Raw genomic sequence first — 17652 nt, 5'->3', positions numbered from 1 at the left:
TAGCTACAGAATAAATCACGGAAACATCTGCCGCATTTTTATGTATTTGTTTTGCGTATTATCTGTAGTTTATTTTTGAGTATATTCTGACTTAAGGTTTATAGAAAAACAGTTCACTATGAAAATAAAATGGATGATTTGACTTTCAAAAAGGGCAAATGTGAGATGCTCATGTAGTTATAGTTAGTGCCCATCAGTTTTGAAATTACTGTGTTGTTGAGAGATGACACAGCGAAAGTCATGATACCGCAGAATGTATGTGGCTAAAAATTGTTTGTGAGACACAATTATGGAAGGAAAATGAAACTTGTCGATATGAGGACATTAAAAAGGGTTATTACCGCAAAGAAGATCATTGCAACAAGAACTGGTATGAGCTAAATATGTATCTGTAGGTTTGATTTGCTTTGATTTATTTGATTAGGACAAAGCACGGTAGAGTAGCATACCTCCTTAAGAGGAGGTATGCCTTCGTAGAGGACTTTCTACGGAAACCGGGTTGGTATCCATGCTACACATGGAGAAAACTACGAAAATGACAATGCAGTCAGCTTGTTGGCCTTGATAATGCTTCTGTAGAATCCACTTTAACTTAAAGTGTGAACAGATGAGTCAAAATATCAGAGACAAATGTACAACAGACAACAGTGGTGATAGAGGCATAAAATGCTTCTATCACCAAATTTTTATGCAAAAAAATTGCTTATGGAGGCGAAAATGTATTGTCCAATAGATAAATCTCCTCACTCTGCTTCGCTCCCGTAAAGAATACCGGCGTAAACTATTACCTCTTACTGTCTGCTTTCTATAACAGAAACTTAGTGAAAGTTCTGACTTGTTTGGGTGATTACATTGTGGTTTTCAACAAACGCTATGATAAGCTTAATAAGGAAAAGTGACTAATTGTGACTGTGTAATCATTTTGAATGATCGTGGCCATTCGAAGATATTTGTGGCTGAAAATTATCTTCCTTTTCTTCCAAAGGATTCACCTTTTCGTGGGATTTAATCCTGATGTTTCACTCATATTGTTACAAGGAGTTTTATGGAGCACCCAGGCCTAATGGCTTATCTCAGTTTAACATGTTCAATGCGAATAATTATAAATAAAAATAAAAACTAATGCGATAACAGATGATAATTCTAAGATTTTTTTAAAGTACCAATATATTGGTGTAGGAACACTTAGAATATCGTTGCTGGATGCCTTAGAAAGAAATAATTCTCTTATCTCTTGTGTTTATGGCATATGCGATTTCAGCAAAAGTTGGTTTGAAATTATGTATCAGAGAGGCTCTCGGAAGCGATATTTTTGAGAACATCTTAACTTTCTGTAATAATTAAGACGAATTCCTTTAGAAAAATAACCTTAGTGTATTTCTTATGAAGTAATAAGTCTACTTCAGTCCTCAATAGAATTAATAAACTTGGTATTGATTAAATGTTGGTTGTATGTGCATTTGAGCATATACATTCAACTTTGCAGCTGAGAGTTGGCTTATTTTCAAGGTGTGAATCAATGGAATATGTCTTGGAGTGGCTTTGCCAGAGAAACCGACTACTTCTATAATAAAGCAGCATTTTCCTACTTTACTTTTTGGAAATTTTGGGCAACACCTGTGCATGGTCCCCGAGCAGGCCGCACTTTAATTATTAATTTTATCACGAGTAAATTGTTTCGTTTGATGATTTTTAGGATTTACGCAACATGGTTTGAAGTGATAGCCATTTTCATATTCGTAAATAAGTCTTAATTAAACATCTTAAATGCTAGAATGTATGAAAATTTGTTAGAAGAACGTAGCTTTAAAGAAAGCCTAAATATTCCTTAAATAATGATTGTTATCAATTATATACGAATGTGCTTATATTTACAAGCTCCACACTTTTTTTTTCATTGTGATGGATAGGCTTTTAACCGTTAAATGTTACTGTTCTTGAATTGTATTTAGTTTTAAGTTGAATTGTATTGTAAAATCGGTGAATTATCCGTCACAACAAGTCTATCTAGTTAAGAACACGCGCAGCACAAGGTTTTTGTTTCCGTAATATTAAGAAAACTTACCTAGAATAATAAACATGGATTAATTTATGAATAAACTAAAACATATTTCAAATTCTCTTTGTGGTGGTAAGTAGGACAACTCCGAAAGAAAATTTAAATCCCATTTTGAATTCATTTTTCAATAAAATATTTATGATCTTAAAAATTGTAATACAAGTTAATACGAAGTTTATGGGCATTCCTGCGAAGCAACGCATTCTGTAATTTTTAGTAGTTCCTGAAGATGGTTCAAGCAGTAACTAACAAAACGTATTTCATAAAGATCTTTTAAATAACAGCTTATAAAATTGATTGTAAGTAAAGAGTCTAAATGAAGAGGAAAACTTAAACCTATGTTGCAATTTTTTTTTAGTCCAAAGGGGCTTTGTACCTGAAGGACTATTGTTTTCGTTTTGCGATTTTGCGTTGAATCACTATAAATGTCCGTTTCACTTTTCAAACTGTTGCCACCAAATGTTAGAGTTCTGCATTATATTTGAAGAAATTAAATAATGAAAAATCTGCATAAAGGTTGGTATATTTCTCGCATTGTGATAAAGCAACGGTACATAGAGCCATCGATTTTTGAATGATGTAATCCTCTTACGAATATGGGCATGTGGAAGACCAAATTTGAAATTTGAAATTTTTTTTATTATCGATTTCATATTTGTAAAAACTTCAACGAATTTTTGATTAACAAACTGAAGGATTTCAAAACGAGTAATAGTAATAGCAATACTCTACGAGGGGGGGGGTAGACTTTTTTATCTCCGGCGGCCGCGGAACTGCGTATCGAAAATTCTAAAGATATGCTCATTTTAAAATTAATAAAAGAACATGATATTTAATAAATAAAGGTAACACGCAAAACGTTTAAAAAACGCCCCTTTGGACGTAATTTAAAATCTGAAACCTTTCAGATTTTTTTTTTAAAATTATTATTATTATTATTATTTGACAAGAAAGACAAGAAAGAGAAAGAGCTAAAAATAGCTCAAGCAGAGCCACAGATATTGCTTTGAGCGTTGGTTAATTGTTGAAATATCATCATACTGTCTGATTCCTATCACACATTTAATTAAATTTAAGTAGTGATTTATGTAATTAAATTTATTAATGAATTTATCCGTTTTTGATTAGGAGATCGAAAGCTGGATAGGCGCTCATGTAGTGACTGGATTATTTCAAAAATTAGTTTTGTGCACCTTTAATTAATCAATTTCGCGTAGGCTAATACATTTCAGTTAAGTTCTATCTCTTATCCATGTTTCTTATAAAACTGAATTCTTTTGAGAACGAAAGAAGTGCGAAACAGTTGTGATCTAGCTAAGAGAATGAGGAAGTAAAAGTGCAGTTAAATTGGAATGTTTCAGTATATGCGCGCGTGTGTGTGTGCTTATTAAGAAATTATTACTTAATTATTGCTAATTATTTACTTATTAAGAAATGTTACAATTAAGAAACTATTTAAATTAAAATTCAGCCGTGTTTGTAGTGATGTTTAGATATGTTAGATATTTTTGGAAGTCTTCCTGTAAAAACTTAAAAAAGAAAGGCCTAAACTACTAAAATGTAATTTATTGTTTCCTCGAAGACTTATTTCATGTATATCCATGAGTGATGCGGCACTGATTGCTTTTCTGTACTTGGAAGAAAAACTAGCGATAGAAAAAATTATTGACTGCGAAAATCTCTTGTAACGGAGCCAAATCGTAGTTGGGTGAACGAGTCCGTAATTGAGTTCAAGAGAGCTTTGTCGTTTAACTTGCAGCTTTTAGTTGCAATTTACAGTTCAACGAAAACATTAACTGCGCAGCTTGAAGCCACTCTTGAAATGAAAGTGTAGCATATCAGATTGGCAGTTAGACAGATGAAGTTCTACGTACCATACATATATCATCGCTGGCCTTATAGAACATAATCGTCAAACGTTTTAAGGTCATGTAAGGTTTATTTTTTATTTTTATTAAACTTTTGCGTCTGAATGTATAATGCCTTCTAAATTCTGTAGGATCAAAGTCATGACTTCGACTGATAATATTTACTACAGGATTAATTTAATATTAACCTTTTATTATAGCCTATTATTTTAGATTCAGATATCCTACTGTTTTCTTTATTTTACGAAATCATTCAGTATATTCAATTATTTCTTTATTTTACGAAAAATTCAGTGTATCGATTGTGAATAATGATGCAGTAGTTGACGTTTTGGACTAAAAGAACTGAGTATTTGTAAGCAGTTTGAATTAAAGGAAGTATGTATATATTGAAAATGTAAGTGGAGAAAACAGCATCAGTTTTCCAAAAGACTAGAAAGTCTTAAGACTTCTTTTTTTTTTTTTTTTTTTCAATTGTAGCTGGTTAAATACATCATGTCCATGGCTGGACGAGTGCCCGCTATCATTGCATTTACATTAAATTAGGAGGATTTTTTTAAAAGTAAAATAATTTATGACATATGCTTTCCTTACTTCGCTGATTGTTGTTTTAGCTCAGCTATGTTCTTCAGATTTATATTTTTGTTAATCGTTTTCGTATGTTAGTTGGTGGCATAAAAATCGTACAAGCTCTGTGAATCTGTTGTTTAACAAATGCTGTAGTTTTCTGAACTGGAGTGAAATCATCTATAATGTCTATGAGGTTTTGATAATTTAAAGCTGAGAAAAAAGTATTTGTCGCACTACATATTAAACTTAGTTTTCCTGAGGTTGTTATTTGTATCGAATTTATTAACCGTTTACTTCTTGTATTTAAGAGTGTGTTACCTGTTTAATTGATTGATTTTGGTGGATGTTTCGAGGATTATCTGTATGTAAATAATTTATATTTGATTGTATTCCTAGTGGAAAAACCGTTTGGCATTTAAAGGTTTTAGGGATTATCCTTAAGAATACATTAATACGAAGAGCAAATTTTCCGTCAAAATTCTCAATGACAGTCCACGCTAGGCAGATAATCCTCTAACGTATCGTCAACAAATACAACAATTTTCTCAAAGTGCTGCTCTTCATTATAGTTTCTATAACTACTTATCTACATAATTTCCGTCAATTAACAAAAAAGAAAGGCAGTGGGATGTTATCAAATGCTTTAGAGCATAATAAATGTGACCATTCTAAAACATAACAGCAAAGAAAAACCGGATGATTTCATTAATTATTTTATACGAATATGATAAGAAACAGCCATGTACTCGGAGTATTTCACGCAGATCCAGTGAAACATCTGAAATTACTTGCTTCTTTTATTAAACAAAATCAGTGTACGAAATCCAATGACCGACATTTCAACGAATGCCAGTTAATTAACGAGGCAGTTTTGGGGTTATTATTGATTTTTTTTTAATTGACAATCTCATCCTTTTAAGCATAGTCATCAGTTTCAATTGCAGAAAACTGCATTCATCACCGATTGCTTCTTGCTTGATCGAATTAATAAGTCTGTGGCACGCTCGGTTTCTCCGCGGAAAAGATCTGATGTTCAGATTTGTTCATCTGACCGTAGCCGAGTGTAATTACAAAGCACTGCGCTATTTCCTGTCAGTTCCAAATGAAAATGTGGAAACGAAAGATACCAATCGTGGCACTTAGTTGCCATATCTTCCAAGTGTTACAATTTAATGTGCGAATTTTCGCTAGGATGCATGATGGTTCCAATATGTTGTGCTTGGCTCATCCTGGATGTTGTGTACTTCCAAGTTTACCAGTAATTGACCTCGACGCAATCATTTTTCGATGAATACTCATGTATTAGTTTAGCCGAAGGCATATTAGAGCCTTTGCAGTCTCTTTTGAAGGTCGACTTTCCATATCATTCTGATGAATATTGAAAACCCTGTTTTGAGGTAGATATCTCTTGAATGTGGTATAAAAGACTTATGCAAAAACGAAACATTTATTGCTTTGTCCTTTTGAACTTCGTTAGAATGTCATTACTGCTGAATTATATTGAGTTCTTAACAGTGTATGCTTACGAATATAGCATTTTTATATGATTTTCATATTTTTTAACTGAAAATTTTGATTAATTCTTGAGCTTCTGAAAAAGCTTTTTCAAGATGTATTATGAAGTAAGAAAATTGTTTTCGCCTGTAACTATTAAAACATTGCCGATTTAAGTTAGCGCATGCACACTGTATATTAACGGGATTGGAAATTAATATAATTAATAATACAATTAATATAATATTAAATTTATTGTAAAGACGTATGGACATTATGATAAGTCAGCAAAAGCATCTAACGGCTATGACATTTTTTAAAAGCGCGGCGTTGTGATCACTTCGTAATAATATTCTTTAATTTGATATGACTCGTTATAATAATTGTTATTGTTTAATCGATGATGCAAAGCATGCGAAGGTATCTGACAAAGGCGATGAAAACCGTCAGGCTTTATTTCGTGAAGGATCAATTCGCCCATTAGTAGGTCTGAATTCGTTTCGACTTTGCGGCGAATGAATTTTGAGTGTTATTTCTACCTGAGTATCGCCGTGAAAACTCATACTAGACAATCTGCTATAGAAATCAATAGTGAATTTTTTATATGTACATACGAATTTTAAGTCATCTATGTATGAGTTAAAAAGCAGTGTGCTAAGAGAAACACACAGTGCATTTAACAATAAACCGTTAGTCATGTTTTGCATCATATAGAGAAACTGATAACTGAAAATTAAAAAAAAATATACATATATGAAGTAGAGAAAGTTTTGTATATTTCTTTAATGTTTTAGATAGCTATTAAGTTTTGCAGTAGACCCTCAATTATGGGAAAATAGGAGTGAAATTCTCGCACGAAAAATATAGCCATTAAATGTATTAGAGATACCTTTTATTAGTACATTCATGATATTATTAAAAATATATGCGTTCTTAATTATTTAATTGCAAACCCGAATCAATATATTGTTTCAATTTGCTTGAAAAATAAAGCTCATAAGATACAGAAGCACTTTTTGACACGTTAAGGAAATACAGCAAAATACCGATTATTCAAAACCCACTTATCTAAATTATCCAGTCATTTAAGTATTTTATGTTCAAGGTCAAACCTCAAATTAAAATACGAAGTGGAGGAAAATGAAAAGAATGATTAACTGATCCAGGATATCAAACACTGAAACCTACGCATAATTTTAGAAACAAATAAGTAGTGTTTGGTTGGTACCGGTAAAGTAAGGTTTGATCCACTTTCAGTCGATGTCCCGAAAGAGAGTATTCGCGATATAGCCACAAATTTAAGAAAATAATGATGTATAGCCACAAATTTAAGGTATTAATAATTAAGCTATATCTGCTTTCGAATGAACGACAATTTCACTTTGTTTTAACTACTACTTAAAAAAAATTTAATTAATTAAGCCTCGATTTTTATAAAAATACTTGCAGTAAAGTGTTTTTAGTCCAAAGGGACTTGAGTCCCGAAGGACTATTACTTTCGTTTTGGCATTTTGCGTCGGACTCATAAATGTTGGTTCACTTTTCAAACTGTTGCCACAAAATGTTAGAGTCCTGCATTATATTTGAAGAAATTAAATAATGAAAATCTGCGTAAATGTATGTATATTTCTCACATTGTCATAAAATAACGGTACATAGAGTCATCGAATTTTGAATAACGTAATCCTCCAACGAATATGAGCATGTGGAAGACCAAATTTGAAATTTGAAATTTGTTTTATGATCGATTTCCTATTTTTTAAAACTTTGACGAATTTTTGATTAACAAACTCAAAGATTTCAAAGCGAGCAATGGCAACGTTGTGCAGAAAAAACATTTTTATCTCCAGCGCGTGAGTCTCTGTATCGGAAATTCTAAAGATATGCTCGTTTTAAAACTATTTTGCGATATTGCTGTTGCACTGGATCTTATGGTTTAAGTGCGAGGAACATGATATTTAATAAAGAAAGGTAACACACAAAATGTTAAAAAACGCTCCTTTGGACGTAATTTAAAATCTGAAACATTTCAGATTTTTTTTTTAAATTTTTTTTTTTTTTTTTTTTTAAATTTTTTAACGGAGGTAGATAGACATAGGTGTCATTAGTATTCTTTGATCTGTTTGTATTAGCGCTGTATCTCAAACAAAGCTTATTCGTGTAGAATAAGTTACAGTGAACAATATGAGTACGAACTTGATTATAATGCACAGTGCAGTTTTTGCACTCAATGTATTCATATATATATATATATATTCTAAATTTCATTTTTCTTTCTTTTCAGGTAAGTTCTATTTACTTGGTACTAGTGCCTAAGACATACAAGTAAGTTAACTTATGAAAGTAATTCTAACTTTGCTTCATTCTAAACATAAATTTGTAGCTTAGAATGTTTTTGGGAATGCGCCAATTTGTTTTATTTCCATAATGATATTTGGAATAATCAGCGAAATCACATTTTTAACAGCGTATGAAATTCCTCTTGCTATCTGGTGTATGGTTTTCCTAACGTTATGAATTGTAAGGCTTTGCTGTTCATCATATTGTACCTCTAGGACCCCAGATTTTATGGGCCCCCTAATTATTTTGTAATTCTTAATAATCCTGTTTTTCCCGCGTAAAAGTGAGGAAGATAGACGTTGGGCCCTAAGAACGCTGTACTTTGAGTTTAGACTCTCTTGATCGAACTGTGTGTATAGTTCATACTTTTATGTGGTTCATGGGCGGCCTTCTTTGTTTTTATGTTTTTCAAAATAAGCATTTAGTAACAAGATAACTTACTTCTGTTCCATAACATGGATAAATGTACATTATTCACTTTTTATTGAATATAATTTTTCACTTTTCATATTTTTGCATTGAAAGAAACGCCTTCTTTTTATTGACTTTGTTATTTAGACATTACAAAAGGGATAGTGGTACTTATTTCTTATTCCGGATCTGAAGCTTTAGCAAGCACTAAAAATTGCGAAAAGTTTGCCTGTAAATGTCTGCCATTTTGTTGCAATCATGCCCTTAAGATTTTTTGTGTATTTTGAAACCGATCATGTGTTCAGCTTCGTAAAATAAGTTCGCCTGAAACATGCACATTAGTATGAGCATGGACATACGTATGTAGTATAAATGATGAAATAGGTGCTTTATAGAGATCGATATTCTTATGTAATAAAACATTTCTTGAATGTTATGTTTATGAAATTTCTCCACTTCTATTTATATCTATTGTCATATAAACTCAACCTATTAAGTTGTTTACTGTTAGATCAGCATGTGAAGCTAGGCTACGCCAGGTACGCCAGCACGTGAAGCTAGGTTATTTGAGGACGAGTGGTCAATTTTAGAGGTTAGAATTGTTAGCAGTCTTGCAGATGCAGTGAATCAGGTTAATCGCAAACGACGAGAGCAAAGTTAAGAGGGCAAATAGGTAAGGTAAGGTAAAGGTTAGTGTCGGGTTGCAAATGTAGGTTATTTTGTTCCATTTATATCGGATAATTTTTCTCGATTCAATGGTGGATTAATGGAAGCTTAGCACACAATCAGTTGACTGTCTAAAATTAAATGATTCGAAGAATAGTACTAAACTACCGGTTTAAAAATATAATTTATGTTTTAAGTGCACATATTCAATAAAGTTATCTATGTTTAGTAATTGTTTTGCTATGCATATATAATTATGCTTAAAAGATTTTCAATTGTTCTGTCATTTTTAAGAATACCTCTCTCTTTTTATTACCTCTACTTAAAAATATTATGCAGTATTTTTCAGCTACCGTATGTAGAGTATTTGGAAACGATTGTGTCATAAAATATCTCTTGAATAGTTTGTCGTAGGTCCGTGAGGGCCCAGCAGCGGCCGAGCAATAAAGTTGCTGAATATCGCTTAATATAGTTCGACAAAGTCCCTGAATATTAGTTCGGCATGGGTTTGATTCCACGCCAGGGGGTTAGCTGCATGGCTGTTTTGTGGTTTTCCCCATGTGTAACGTAGATACGAGCCATGAAAAGTCCTTCACAAAGATGTCCCACCCTTTAGGTAGATAGCCCTCGTGAGCTTTGCCGTAATCAAATAAACCAAAACAAACCGTAGGTCCGTGTTTCCAATTTAAGAAATGTGTAAGTTTAGCGTTAATTTAGGTCGCGTTGCACTTTTCGTAAAAATATGTGAATTTAAAATTTTAATTCTTTAATTTTTTTAAATAAACGTATTCATAATATGTCAAGTTGAAAAAATAGTTATCAAAATTGTATTACTTAAACAACTTTTAGCCAGTGAGTAAGCGTCGATTTTAGAGATCATATAAAACTAAATTTCATTAAATACAAAACTTTGAAATAATTTGAGCATTTCTGAGAATGGTAATTTGAACCTACTGATCCTGAATTGCTACTTTAATAATACTAACGATGTCTTATCAGAAATTTGCATTCGAAATCTTAATGTATGTAGATATCCTTTAACAAGATATTGATTAATGACATGTAAGTAATTTCAGTTATATGATGATTGAATTGTTTTTTCCTGAGTATTTTTGGCTGTAAGAAGTAATTTTCTCTTTTGTTTCCTCCGTATGCACTCCATTTATGTTTTTTACTAAAAAGATAGACATTGCCAAATGTTTGTGTTGTGAAAAACCCACATACGGTTCATTTCATGCGATCAAACATTCAAAACATCCATATTTGTGCAATCTTTCTGGAACAGTTTCTATAACAATGTGTTAAGTCCTTCAATAACCGTCTAGTTAAATTTCTGTTAGCGATATTTTAAGCCAGTGCAAAATTTTACATATCAGGGTAAATATAAACATTTTCTTCCGAAATTCAAAATTTCACCGATTTTGAGTAGTATTCTGCTCAGCTGTGAGTCTGTTAAAATCGAAAAAATTTCTCGAATACGTCTTTGCTTTGTTTAAGTACAAAATGACCCCTTAAATATTCCCATCATGATCGTATGCGCCGAGGTGTTTAAGTTAAGAACTTAAAATCTAGTGCAGTTAGCTCATTGACCTGTTTCTCTCATGAGCGAATGTAATGCCAAACTGTAGGTGGATTCATAGAGAGAGATCTTCGCTTTCCAGTCTTCCCCGAGTGCCGTACCGTTTTGCAACAGAGTTGCGTGTTTCCTACCACTTGGGCGAAGGAACCCTATGAAACTGGGTCAGAGGCAAGACGTGAAATCGCCGAAGATGTACTACCCGGATGTATTTGCAAACCAATCCTGTCCCCACCCTCGACTAATTACCTGTTCAACTCCGCTGCCTTTTCCAACTGCCAACTCCCAAAGTCAAAACAACGCTCTGAATAATGACATTGTTCCTTCGTAACAAAGTTGAATGTTGTGACATAATATGATTAGAAGTTTCCCAGCCAATGAATGGTGGTATTGTGGATGAACGAGGGCAGATAGTTTATGACTACTTTAAAGGTAGACGAGAGTGTTTCCATTCCTTTAAAGCATTCTGTGGCTAATCTGCATCTTTTTCTGTATATTCTTTAGCTTCATTTCAAGGAAAATCAAATTAAAACTCCAGGCAACTTTAATACTTTTTACTGCTATTTTTTAAAATTTCTTTGTTTACCAAAAACCTGGAGCTGTAATCATCAGAGGAAAAGATCACATTGTACCACATCCATTCTGGGATTACCTGTACTATATTCCATTTTATTCTCAGGTTGCCTTGTTGTGATGTGCAGTCCACGTGAGCCACAGTATTTTGTAATAGAAATAAGTAGTACCCACATTTTTGCTAGTATCTGTTTTTTTATCATAAGTATTCATCTTACGTATGCTTATTCCCCCACATATTTAATGTTGCTCTTTTTTTTTTTTTTTACTTTCTACTTGTTTCTTATATGACTACTCATCAATTTTGTGTATGCGTGAATTATGTAATCTTTTGCTTCACTTCAAACAAGAATTTTGTATGTTAAATAGCTATCATTTTGGAATAATATCTTTATGGTATTGTGCATTATTAATTAGTATGTACGCTAGTTATAAATGTGCCTTGGAATTGTGAATGACATTAGCCATTAGGAGATCAGTGTTCTAGATATTTAACTAACCAAAACAAGTTAAAAAAAAAAAAATTCGTTTTCCTGTTTCCTCTCGGGATCAACGTTCTTTTTTTTTTCCTAGTGGCCGGCTTCTACGAGAGGATATCAGCGTAGTTCAACCCTAAATAGGCCTCTTTGATGAACTTGACATTTTGCTCTTGAGATAAACTTTGACGTTTTATGTGGCATCTTCGCAATTCTTGTAATGATTGGCCGGGTGCGTATATATGTTAAGTTCAAGGTCTAAGTTGACGACATGACGTGGTTAAGCTGAAAATTAGTGACATATAAAAACTTGTTTTAGGAAATTCTTCAGCAGTATCTCTTTAATCTATTAAACTTTGACATTTTATTTGACATCTTCGTAATTCTTATAATGATTGACCATGTATTCAGTTCAAGGATAAAGCTGACGACATAGTATGGTTCAAGTTGAAAATATAAGTGGAATAAAGGAATTTTTCCTAGGAGTAAAATCTTCTCCAATGTTTATTAATCTATTTTTTTGCCATCATTTTCATGTATGTCTGTTGAAAATAGCGACTTCTACAGTGCTAATTAGGCCACAGCTAACTCTTAAAATTAGGTTGACTAAATTAACTGTAAATTAAAAGTAGACTTGTCTCTTGAACAATACTGATTTCAGTTGCACAGCATTTATACGCAGATTTTACTTCTTTAAATATACTGAAAATATTTTTGGAGATAATTATAGCGCAAAACTTTATAGGCGAACCACATAGCCTAGAAATACTGAAATACTTCTGACAAAAGTGAGTATGTTACGAATGTGTAAAATATGTAACGACAACTGTTTCAGCATTTGCGCCTTACAATCTGGGCAGATTTACTAATACAAAAACGTTTTTAGGTTTTGGATGTATTATATATTATTATCCTTGTAACACTTGCAGTATTATGCATTTTGTGAGACAATGTAGATTGAGTATAGGAAAACAGGCGGTCTTTGTTATAAATGTAGGGAGTATCGATAAGCACGCTCAAATAAGATAAATATATATATTCCTATTCACGGTTTTCTCAAATTTCCATCCTCAAGCTTGTTTTATTAAAAAATATAACATATAATATAAATAACATATAAAGTGCATTTTAATTAACTATTTGTGCTATTGCAAAGATTCCTATCAAAAGTAGACTATAATACTAACATTTTCAGGAAGTCAGAAGTTATGTATGAATCAACAACAGTGGAGCATGTCGGTGCCCCTAATCGCTGCTTATTTTCAGTTGTATTTCTCTGTCTAGAGCATCATAATAAAGATATATTATGGGAAAGCACAGTGGAGCTATCTGCCTAAGGGAAAGGATGCCTTCGGGGAAGACTTGCTAAGAGAAACTGCCTGGTATAAGACGCGTTACACTTGGAGAAAATCATGAACATGCTCCTGCAGTCATCCCGTTCGTCTAGAATCATAATAAAAATATTATAGAAAGTTGTCCATTATAATTGTAGTCGTAATGAAAACGATTTGATAAAGAACGCTCCATCTCAAGTCATTACTTCATTTTTTAGGAAAAAATTTTCTTTTTCGAACTGTAATCAATTTTAGTTTAGCATTTAATGTTTCTGAGCTGTTATAATATATATGTATGTAATATAAATAATAACAATATATATATATAATATTAAATGTATATGAAGTACTTCCTTTTACGAACTAAGGTATTGTAATCTCAAAAATTCCGGGTACCATATTTCAACGAAAATATCCATTTTGATCGCTATCGAATGCAATTTAACGATGTTTTTGCGTGACATCTGTATGTAAGGACAGATAAAGGACTCTCTTTCCCCAAACGAATTATAAAACTGATTTAAAATAGATTCAGTTGGTTTTTTTTTTTTTTTTTTTTTTTTTTTTTTTTTTGGCGTACAAATGTATGTATGTTTGTATGTATGAATGTATCTCACATAATTCAAAACCGAATAGCCTCAGAACGTTGAAATTTTATATTCATGGCAACGATTAAATAATTCTTCAGATGATATAATTTTTATGCATTCTGAGTTATAAAAGGAATGAGACGTGACGCTGTTAAGTGAACCTAGCGCCAGAGTATCGCTATGGTAAATATGTGAATTTTAAAAAGCACATTTATTCTATTGCGGTTTATGCGCTATCGACGAAGTAGATTTAATTCAATTCAATAATTTTAAATGAAATGCAGGAAAAAAATGCGTATAATTTAATATCCCGTACAAAGAAGTCATGTGGTGTACACATCAGATTTTTTCCTAAACAATCGCATTCTATTTATCAGTTAATAGACTATTATGCAATGTTTTTAAAGCTATTATGGGGGGGGGGCGAAACGCGCTTCTATGCTCCCATTACGTTATAATACTATATGCTCCAAGGGCTTTCGTGGAACATTGAACTGGCTTTCGTTCATGTTATACATGAGAAAACCACGTAGCCCGTTCAATCCCCAGAAACAGAACGCCAGATGAACTATAATTGTTTAATACCCGTCCACGCTAATGGTGGACCATTATCTACGCCACTGAAGAGCGTCAATTTCAAGGAAAGAATACGTTTTTTGGATGCATTTCTTCTAATAACGGTCTTCTGTGTATGCATGTATTTAATAACTGTTTAATACTAACAAAATATTTTTAACATTCTGCTATTCTGCTGCAAAATTGTTTTGATTTTACTTTAAATTATTATAAAAATTAATTTTATCATTTAAATGATAAAGCTAAATTTAAATTAAAGCTAGATTTTCAGAGGCATGTTGGAGATCAGCATACGTTCGTAGTTCTCTTTGTATACAGTTTTGTCTCTAAAAATGCTTTAACTACAGAATTTAAGTATTATATCATCAGCATGGAGTCTTAAGGTCCATCTGCTATTTATTTACTTAATATAGACCACGTCATTTTTTGTTTTTTAGCAATGACTTTTGTAAACCGTTCTGTAATCGTTATTCCCGCGTCCCCCAAATCGTTGTCTGCTAAGAATGTATCCTAATCGTAGTATGATTTTCGGACTTCCAGTAATTCTTAACCATTAGTTAGGACTTCTGTGCAGTAAGCGTGAAAATGCTTTATTAGTTTGACGATAGGTTCGGTGTTTTATGGTCTGTCGATAAAAGATGCGTGACCTAAGAATATTGCATTTAAGAGAGTCATTGCCCTCAAGCAGACGAACGATACGTTGATCGTAGATAGCTGTGACAGTATTGCGAGATGAATTTAAAATACGAATTCTAGAAGGCTAAATATGGGAGGCTTCATTCTGATAGAACATTATTCATATCATTTCTATTAAGAACGAGTTAACGAACGTTGGCTGATTTAAAATGGATTCAGATGGGATTATTTACTATTTATTATAATTTGTAATTATACCTACAATAAGCAACACGCGAAGTTCTTTTAATGCGTTGAATCTTTTAATTTTATTAAAATGATACGAAAATTATTGATTAGCGGTTCTTTTGTTTCATCTGTGAGTTATTATAATGTGTTGTTTAGTGCACAGAGATAAAAACGAAAGCATAAAATATGTAGCTTTGACAATAGGATTGTTATCTTATGCATACTATAAAAGTCATAAAATAACAACAAAGTTGTGCTTTAGTTTATATAACAATAAACAACACGGCTTTGCAATACTTTTACTACAGGTAAGTTGTATGGTTCCACTGCGTTTATAAGCTTATCTCAGTGTTCTGCAAACCCTACTTTAAAACATACGTTAAAGTCTTAAGAAGATTAGCCTTTTTGTTTAACACTTAAATGAACCAAAGGCACTACTTCTGTAATAGGTGAACCTCCGCTACTTACGGGTTTTTAATGTAACAAAGGATAAAATTAATTTCAATCTAGATAACGTAGTCTGAGATTACAACGCAACACAAAATAGACTACTTAAGATAATTAACGGGGCGTAATCTTAATACGAGCTAGCGAGATTCTAGAGCTGGAATAACTTTGACAGAGCTGGCGATTTACGTAACTGCAATGCGAGGCTGTTAAACGCTAACTCTAAAACATTCAAACCCTCGGTTTAATTACACAACAACTAATTTTCATTCTGGTGAGGGCTACGAAAGTTAAAATAAAAGTTCAAATCATAATAATTATCATAAAATTAATTAGCATAAAATCCTACAAAGTTAACAACATAGGTTCCTACATATTTGTGCATTATTTCTTTGTGTGGAATAGCGTTTATTGAAGAGATAGCTGTAATTATTAAACTAGAAGGTTTGCTTTTGTACCGCGTCAGTGACTCTTAATCTACTTAAAAGCTATTTCTCTACTCTTTCCGTGTCTTCGTTTCTCTCATTTCAGCAAGTAAATGAAATCAACGTTAAGAAGACCTAACTTTGTTTGCCTCTTCGGAGCGTTCATTGAAAAATTCATGTTTCTTCCACACACTACCAAGAACTACCGTAATTTATGCTTACATTTAGATGATGAATGATTTTTCTTTAAATAAAATGTTTTCACCATATTTCAACAAAAAAAGAAGGAAGAGTGGGCTTTATAGTGCATCCAATCCGTCAGTGGCTTAGTGGGGCAAGGAGGGGACATCTGTCCCCAGGCGCAGCATCGAGAGGGCGCCAAATTGTAATTAAGAAATTTTAGAATGAAATGTTTCCCATTCTTGGTACATAGAAGGAGGCGCAAAATCTTCAGGTATCCGCGGGCTCTGAAAACCAACCTCCGTGGTAAAATCTGTGGTAAAATCCATTGCCTCTGCAATCCGTAGTCCTGGAAAAATAAACGTTTAACTCATTAGCACCTAATAATCGTGAAAAACAGCAATGGAGCTCCCATCCGGTTGAAAGGAAATGATACTGTTTGATTTTTTAATACTTTGGGTTTGAGAAGGCAGAAAAATAATTTTACTGTCATTTTTCTGATGCAGTTAAATTAGCTGAATAATCAATAAATTAAAATAACTTTAAACTAAGTGTTTTATTGTTTTTATAAGTAAAAATGTGTTAATTATTTCAACGTAGGAAGAATACTACAAGAATTTTTTTTTCCCGTTTTCAGTTTAAGAATATAATCATTTATTTCCAATTTTGTTTAAACTTCTGCATAATACAAAAGTCGCGTTCAGAACCACTTTTTGGGGGGGGGGACGGTAAGAGAAGTTAATTTCTTGTTTATGTTTTAATTCTAAACTAGAAAGACTATTATTCTTGCTTCGGTAATGGCAAAGTTATTTTCTAGTTTTGTTGCTTTTCGACAAGCTTTTCCACCTCCTCTTTGACCCTTCCTGGCGTATTTTTAAACTTCTATTGTGTAATTCGAATTGCGTGCAATTTGTGACCGTCATGCTAGAGTCTAGTTCACAAACGTTAACTTTTCTTTTACTACGTTTCCCCCTCCAAATCCTCCACCCACAATTGACCTGATGCAGGTCTCGAAACTTAATGCAAGTCGAGTGTAAGACGCAGCATTCTCTGTTCTCAGAGCATGCGCAACCCCTTGTAATGCTCAGCCGCGTTTTTTAGTTTCATTGTTCTCTACTACGTGTTGGAATATTAATTCTGACACAGTGTCAGCTGCTGTGAGTCTCATACGCTGTTGTGATATAATTGTTAGAACGAACTATC

At 32.7% G+C, this 17652-nt stretch overlaps 1 protein-coding gene across 6 annotated transcripts in view; it reads left to right on the top strand.

Moving 5' to 3' along the window:
* Window positions 1-17652, top strand: part of LOC118201834 (uncharacterized) — a 277211-nt gene that overhangs the window by 158945 nt on the left and 100614 nt on the right. Inside the window, exon 2 of one of the 6 annotated variants that reach the window (XM_085818399.1) lies at window positions 8276-8316. The exons of the other annotated variants lie outside the window; for them this stretch is intronic. The gene's annotated coding sequence lies outside the window, so the exon portion shown is untranslated. The remainder of the gene's footprint in view (window positions 1-8275; window positions 8317-17652) is intronic. 6 annotated transcript variants of the gene reach the window in all.

The sequence above is a fragment of the Stegodyphus dumicola genome, chromosome 6 (assembly GCF_044657685.1).
Source record: "Stegodyphus dumicola isolate Sdum_Otavi_A_Nest chromosome 6, ASM4465768v1".
Lineage (NCBI taxonomy): Eukaryota > Metazoa > Arthropoda > Arachnida > Araneae > Eresidae > Stegodyphus > Stegodyphus dumicola.
This window is presented reverse-complemented; position numbering and strand designations above follow the sequence as displayed.